Below are 7,977 nucleotides of genomic sequence, written 5' to 3'. Positions count from 1 at the left end.
GGGAGTCGCCTACGCCTACTCCCTAACCCTAACCCTAACCCTAACCCGAACCTGAACCCTAACCCTAACCCTAACCCTAATCCTAACCCTAACCATATCAAATAGTGACCAGGGTACGTTCCGGTATACCGGACCGTACCCAGGGTACGTTCCGGCAGTACCCTGGGGGACATAGACCCTATGAACCTGACTAAGGCTCATAGGGTCTATGTCCCCTAGGGTACTACCGGAACGTACCCTGGGTACGGTCCGGTATACCGGAACGTACCCTGGTCACTATTTGATATGGTTAGGGTTAGGGTTAGGGTTCGGGTTCGGGTTAGGGTTAGGGAGTAGGCGTAGGCGACTCTCTAGACTCGTTAGTGGAGTAGGTGAGGTACGGTCCGGCATATTAGATAGTACCAGGGTACGTTCCGGTATACCGGACCCTACCCAGGGTACGTACCGGCAGTACCCCGGGGGACATAGACTCTCTCAGCCATAGCAGTAACAACTATACCCAATTTCAAACATGTGGGCCAAACGGTTCCTGAGTTATCGTTGACCGTAGCGAAATGTTGACGGACGTACGACGGACGACGACCCATGGCAATAGCTCAGCTTGACGATGTCAAGGTGAGCTAACAAGAGTATATATAGGAGAACAGCTAAAACAACAAAATCGAATGAATCTAGATGGCCATTTTCATTTTTGCCAACAAGTGAGTGTGGCTTGAAAGTAGTCGACTGGCGTGCTCGTCGAATGCAGTGAAATTGCCATAATCTACCTAATTTGCATAATTTAAAAAAAATATCAAAACCCGTGTGATATGTTTTGGGGCCAGTCCTTATTCATTCACATACCAAAAATGAGCAAAACCCGTTGAACCTGAACTGACATGGCCATTTCCATTTTGCCAAAAAGTGGGCGTGGCTCAAAAGTAGGTCAACTGGCGTGCTCCAAAATAGGACGTTCACATCTCTCCCATAGGAGTAACAACTCTATGCAATTTGAAACATGTGGGTCAAACGGTTCTCAAGTTATCGTTGACCGTAGCCAAATGTTGACGCACGCACGCACGCACGTACGACGGACAACGTCCCATGGCAATAGCTCATCTTGACGATGTCAAGGTGAGCTAAAAAGTACAAATGATCTCTTTGTTGCTTCATACTTCCCTGTGTGTTAGTGTCCGTATGTATCCATGTACAGGTTTATACAATTAGTCTAGCTTCTGCAATTGTTTACTGTCGCACTAGTCTACTTTGTATCTCAAAAAAGCAGTTTCATCAATTTTAAGTTGATAATAATGAACAATAATGTACTGTTTTGCATTACACACGATTACTTATAGATGTCAAGACAGCATTTAAGTAGTCCTTGTGCTATCTAGTGACCATGTGCCACTTCATATAGGCATGGCACAAGCCCTGCAGATTTGTGTGAAACGAGATCCGAAATACTTGGGAAACGCATATCAGAATAGTAACAAATATCCCATACCTTTGAATGTAGTAATTTAGCCTCAACAAACATGTTTTACGAAAGGATACAGTCAAGCTTTTTAAAAATGTAAAATTTTACCGATTTTTTATTTTCATGTTTAATCGATGGCTAACACTAGGTGCCACCCCTGTACATACTCATTTCTCCATATATAACGAGGCATGTGAACTTTCAAGCATTTTGATTGTCTGTGTAAATGTGTCGTGAGCTGCTGCTTATGGGGTGCCAACGGTAAAAATATTATTTAGCACATTATTTACTAAATAATGCCTTTATATAATAAATAATATATTATATAAATAAATAATACATTGATTAACATATAATATATATATATAATTAAATAATACATTATTTAACATTAAATATATTATATAAATAATAATACATTATTTAACAATAATATAGTATATAATATATAATATTATATGTTAAATATGTTTTATTTATTTATATAATATATTATATATATATTATATAATTATATATATATTATTATAATTATATAATGCATTATTTAACATATACATATTATATAATTATATAATATATATATACTATATAATTATATAATATATTATATAATTATATAATACATTATTTAACATATAATACATTATTTAACATATAATATATTATATAATGCATTATTTAACATATATATATATATAATTATATAATATATATAGTAATATTATTTTTACGTTCGCACCTGATCTTATATGTATGCCGGTGGGCCCTTACACGTGACAAACGCAGCAAAAAAAAACAAGTGAACATCGGAACATATCAAGCCGTTGAATTTAAAAAATGGATTCGGAGCATGTTTCAAGCTTAACTGCAAGCCTTGTACCAGCTATATAGTCCATTGGCCAAAATGTTGACCCTAGCAATGTTAATTACTTTGGAACTTTTTCAGTTAAATGTGTTCTATATAGTAGAAGCTGATTAGCTTGGTTGCTACCTGGTGCAAACGTGAGCATTCTTGAATTCAAGATGGCCCGCGAGCCGTCGATCTTGATTTTGTCCAATTTACAATTTGTGATCCGATCCCTAGAGTGTCAGCAATACCTCTTTTTAGGGGTTTTCGCGGGCACCGAGAGTCATTTCTGGATCTATTTTTTAGATATGGGTCAATGTCAACGGTCAAAATGACGGTGACCCGCCAAATAAGACACTGTTAATGTAAATTCAAACGAGAAAATAGCAAACAGCCTTAAACATACACCAATAAACGTAGCTTGTCCACAATCCTCTATTGACTCTCATCTCATTACCCTCATCCGCATCATCATATTGTCATTGTCCGCATACGTACAGCCTAGCTCCTCTTCATGTCTTCCGGTGTGCTCTGATTTTTCGTGAACTGACTTACAACAGCGACTCCTCCCTCCACTTGCCAATAGTCTGTGCATGAAAGGCCTGCACGCTTTGCAGCGCACACGTTCCCGCGCTGCATGCCTTGCCCTCTGTGCTGCAGCCTGCAGCTCACTACATCCAGCGTAGCGCTTGAGGGCAACTGGCTGTGTTGAGATGGCGGGTGCTGATGGTGGAGCTTTGAATACTCCAACCAAAGTTGGTAATATGTAGAGCTTCTTCAGGTGCGGTCACTTGGTTTGCTGCTCCACAGTAGCACTCTAAAGGTGAGTCGGAGCCAGCTGCACTGCAGGTTGAACGTCAGTCGGTGGCAGTTCTTCAGTTGTGGCGGAGCTTCTTTTATGGCTGTAAGGGAGGCGATGCTAGCGCATCATTCGTTTGGCGTACACTTTTCTGTCCGTAGAGAAGGAAGAAGGAAGTAGCGTCTGTCTGTCGCTTGGTTGGAGCATCGGTCGCCGCCAACTCTCCCAACGCACTTAATCCAGACGCTGGTATATCTATCTCCAAGGAGCTTAGTGGCTGACTGTTTTCCTTTTCCGAAGGGGTACACACCGTATCGCAGCTCTGACGCATGGACACGAGAAGCTGGCCATGCAAACTTTTGGGCGCTAACGCTCAACGTTTGTTGACTATCCAGGACATTCACCATTCCCAACGTGTTTTCCATTTGAATTTGGCAATGTACCGATCCTTGTATCCGATGTCTTACCAAACCAGCGGAGGACGAAGACGTCTGTTCATCACTGAGGATGCGATTGTCTGGGCCAGTCTTCTGCGCACTTAGCATGTAAGCGCAGAGGTGATGTCTGCCTCAGCATGGTGGTACGACACAGTCCACTCTTCGGTTGACAAGCTGGATGTTGTGAGAACGAGAGTTAGCCATAGATGTTGTTCAGCAGACTCTTCGTTCGCTGGGGCATTGCTGAAAAATAGGCTCTCGCATGGACAGCGGGTTTTGGTCAGCCCCACTCCGGCTCTCCTCCTTCTCCAGTCTGTCACTGCTCCTTTGCCCTAGGAGCTTCCTTGCGCATCCTGTCGAACAGGACTATTTCTTCCAGCCAGGTGGCCAGTCGAGCCCACCCAAAGCTTGGCCAGCCAGATCTCCTCGGTCCCAGCGACTGCCACACGAACGTGCGTACAGCACTGACCGCGTCAAACAAACCACCACCTCTGGAGCAGTGGAGTCTTGACAGAAACACCGCAGACCACTTACGGCAGGCCTTGTTGCCCTTCCTCAAACATCCATACCTCGATCAAGGATTGGACTGACAGTAACACTGGAAAGTTGCGATAGATCCACCGGCTCCGCTGCTTGCCCCCAAGACCAAACACCGACTAAACATGTCCTCGATTCGTAGATGGCCTCCCCTTGAACAGTACCTGCCTCTTGACCTCCTCCTATTGATCTGACATTTCTTTATTGTTGTGAAGTCACTATATGAAGCGGAAAATCTCTTGCTGTTTCTCACTCCGATAGTCATGCATCCTGAACATCACTGTGTCGGCGCCACTTCGCCATCTGCCACATTTTATATGAGACCTGGATGCTGCTCGTTGAGGGGGTGATGTACTGTCTCCAGCTCCTGCTCGCATCTTCCTCCCATCGACCTCATCAGTCTTCTCTTCCCCTCTCCTTCCTCCGCTTGTGCTTGTCTTCTCCCTCTATCCACTCGACCACCGACGTGGCCTTCTCCTCATCCCCAGCTTCACCTGTGACATATGCTTCCATGGCGATGTCGAGGTTGGGCACACACACTGAAACTTTACTCCACACACCACTTGCTCGGCGCTCGCGATTATGGCCCTTCAATACCTCCAGCACCCTTCCTCGCTTGATTAAGTCGGTCCGCGAACTGATCGGCTGGTAAACTACGGCCGCCCGCATCAGAATGCGACAGACATGGCGCGCTGCAAGATAGTCCCTGCCGGCATGCTGGGAAGGTGCTCCATATGTCGCACATATCCAGCTCTAGTATCGGGCAAATTGCTGGTCGCACCTGCGCCGAAGAAGAATAACGCAGCCTATGCCTGAGACAGTGTCTGGACGGAGAGAAATCCACCATTCCGTTCCTCTCACACGCAGGAACAGGAGCGTCAGCCAGTGTCGGCGTTGATGAGACAGTCCACCCATACCCTCCAGTTGGGCGTTTTTCATGCTGGTCTCCAGTTAGTCACTCAGCTCTTGGAAGTCTTGGCACCATTTGAGTAAGAAACTCTGCAGCTAACACGCCGGATGATAGAACGGTATCCCCTAGATCTTCTTTCACGTCTTCCCGGTGATATGCTGGTCATGCCACCGAAAGTGCTGCGCATCTGATGAGAACTCACAGCAATGCCTTCATTCAGTGTCGCCTATTACACCCAGGAAACTCATAGAGGCATCATGTCCGCGGAATCGCTGAAATAAGATTGCCAGCGCTGAGGGTCCTTTCATTGGACTAGGCATGGCAGTCTAATATAGTTGCGAATCAAACTGAGAGTGGGTGTACTGCATCCCGAAAGTTTTGAAGTCCTCATCGAGATACAGGGCGTAGTCAGAACGGTGTTCTGGTGAGGCGATGTGAATCGATCATCGGCGGCAGGAACACCCCCAGTGTCTCGGCTTATGGGCAGGCCGCCACCTAGTCGGGTCTGCTGAGCATTGAAGCCCGCCCACTCGACAGCCTTGTCACTCTCATGGACTTGCACAGCCAAAGGCGCGTCTCGCTGCTGACTGAAACTCACTGCAGCGATTGAAGCGTGACTCTCTGCGCGACAGACTTTCTTGGAATCAGAGTGGATTCAGCTTGGAAGCGTCCTTGGATAGTGTGCAGCTGTATAGCCTATTGCGCTATGAGTTGCTGAGATGAATCCTCGTGTTTCTTAACCTGCGGGGATCGTGAGCTCGCATTACACCAACTGTTCCTGTCTCGATGATCGCTGCGAATGCTGGGTGAACTCCATGACCATGGTGTGGGGGTTTTCATCCCATTTGGTCTTGTAAATGTTCAAGTCATAGTGTCAGCCTATATATACTATGCTATAACAGTGAATTTACATTAAAGTGTCTTATTTGACGTCCACGCATTTTGACCTGACATTGAACCCCATAATCTAAAAAATACTCCAGAAATGGACTCCCTCCCCTCGAAACCCCTAAAAGAGGTATTGCGATGAACTCTAGGGCATCGAGATCTACAAATTGTAAATTGACCAAAATCCAAGATACGGCGGCGGCCATCTATGAATTCCAAGAAATGCTCAAACGCTTGCACAAGGTACAAACCAAGCTAAATCAGCTCTCCTAACTATCATATAACACATTTCAGAAAAAAGTTCAAATAAATTAACTATTGCAGGTCAACATATTAGAATATAGGCCGGCAAACCGACTAATATTACAAACTTTGCCAAGCAGGCCGCACGTAAGTTTAGTTACTTTGAAGTTAGGTTTCTGACAATATCAGGTTAAATCCTAGAACTAGATTCCAATCGACTGTGCCTATTGTGCCGTGCTGGAGCTTTAGCCGCCTTAGGCTATAAGCATCCAAAAGAATACAGTCAGATTGGATCTATAGTAGTTCTAGGTTAACCACAGTCATAAAACCAACTTCCAAATTAACTAAGATTACCAGTGCCTGCATCCAAGCGTGCGCAATTCTTTGATATTCGCTGGTACAAGCTTGCATGTTAAGCTTGAAACATGCTGCATCCATTGTTTTCGTTTTGCTGCGTTTTCACGTGTAAGGGCCCCACACCAGCATACTAAAACCAGGTGCCGAAACGTAAAAAATATTAATATTATAATATATTATGTATAATTATAAAATATATTATATAATATATAATATATATATATGTTAATAATATATTATATTAATTATTATAAATATTTATTATATAATTATATACATATATATATAATTATATAAACATTATTAACATATAACTATATTATATATATATAAATATTATATAATATATTAAATATTATATGTTAAATAAGTATTATATAATTATATAATATATGTATAAATATATAATATATAATATAATATATTAATACATTATATTACATATAAAGATATTATAATTATATAATATATAATATATTATACTGTAATAATGTATTATTTAATCTATATAAATGATTATAATTTAAATAATATATATAGTTAAATAATGTCTTTATATATATAAAATAATATATTAATTGTAAAATAATGTATTATTTAGCAAATAATACATTATTTAACATATAATATATTAATTATATAAAGGCATTATTAGTCAAATAATGACTTTATACGCTAAATAATATTTTTACCGTTGGCACCCCATAGCGGCTGACGTGACTGATGTCGTCCGAGACATGATACAACCAGCATCTTTTTGGTATTCACTATGCCAATATGATTATATCCACCAGCAACAACTCTTCTACAGCTGTCATCTGCCAGCGATAGTGGGAATTGCTGTGCGGCTGAAAATAGCATTAACACCTCGATACATAGCCTTACATATAGGCCTGGGCACATAATAGGCACACATCGTTCGCACCTTTGGCACGAAATTGCAATGGTAACCTCGTAATTTCTCACAATTTTTCAAGGTGCACAATACATTTTACCAATTCAGTGGTTTCAGTTAGCCATGCATATGTCGCAGTACGTATTAACAGTAGATATTTTACATCTGTTCACCAATTTTGCACAGGCGGTCGATCAAAGTGAAAAGTAGAAAAAACGCTGATTTCTCCGTTTCAATTTCTGCCATAGTTATGTATGTATAAATGGATATTTCTGTCATTACAACTCAGAATAATTTAATTTAACACTCGTTTTATTGGCAACACATTGCTATAAAAAAGCGCATCAGGGTTTGATATTAAGTGCTAGTGATGGGAATCGGCTGGAATTTCATAATCGATTATCGGTTTCCCTTAACCGATCGATAATCGATTATAATCGGATAATCGGTTAATAATAGCATAGATTTAATTTAATCTTAGTTTGTATATACAATTATTATACTTAGCATTCAATATTATCATGTTTTATGATCATGTATTAACTCTGTGAAGGTTGCTGTATGTATATCAATGTCTGTTCCTATACGGTATTTAATCAATTTAA

The 7,977-nt window shown here is 41.4% G+C and overlaps 1 protein-coding gene across 1 annotated transcript in view; it reads right to left on the bottom strand.

The window, feature by feature from the left end:
- The window catches only part of LOC106821571 (engulfment and cell motility protein 1-like), a 12,288-nt gene extending 5,005 nt beyond the window's left edge, over nucleotides 1-7,283 (bottom strand). Inside the window, exon 1 of the mRNA XM_014826442.1 lies at nucleotides 7,170-7,283. The gene's annotated coding sequence lies outside the window, so the exon portion shown is untranslated. The remainder of the gene's footprint in view (nucleotides 1-7,169) is intronic.
- Between the last annotated feature and the right edge of the window lie 694 nt (nucleotides 7,284-7,977).

The sequence above is a fragment of the Priapulus caudatus genome, unplaced genomic scaffold, assembly GCF_000485595.1.
Source record: "Priapulus caudatus unplaced genomic scaffold, Priapulus_caudatus-5.0.1 Scaffold77, whole genome shotgun sequence".
Classification (NCBI taxonomy): domain Eukaryota; kingdom Metazoa; phylum Priapulida; class Priapulimorpha; order Priapulimorphida; family Priapulidae; genus Priapulus; species Priapulus caudatus.
Note: the sequence above shows the minus strand (reverse complement) of the source record. Positions and strands in the feature narration are given on the sequence as shown.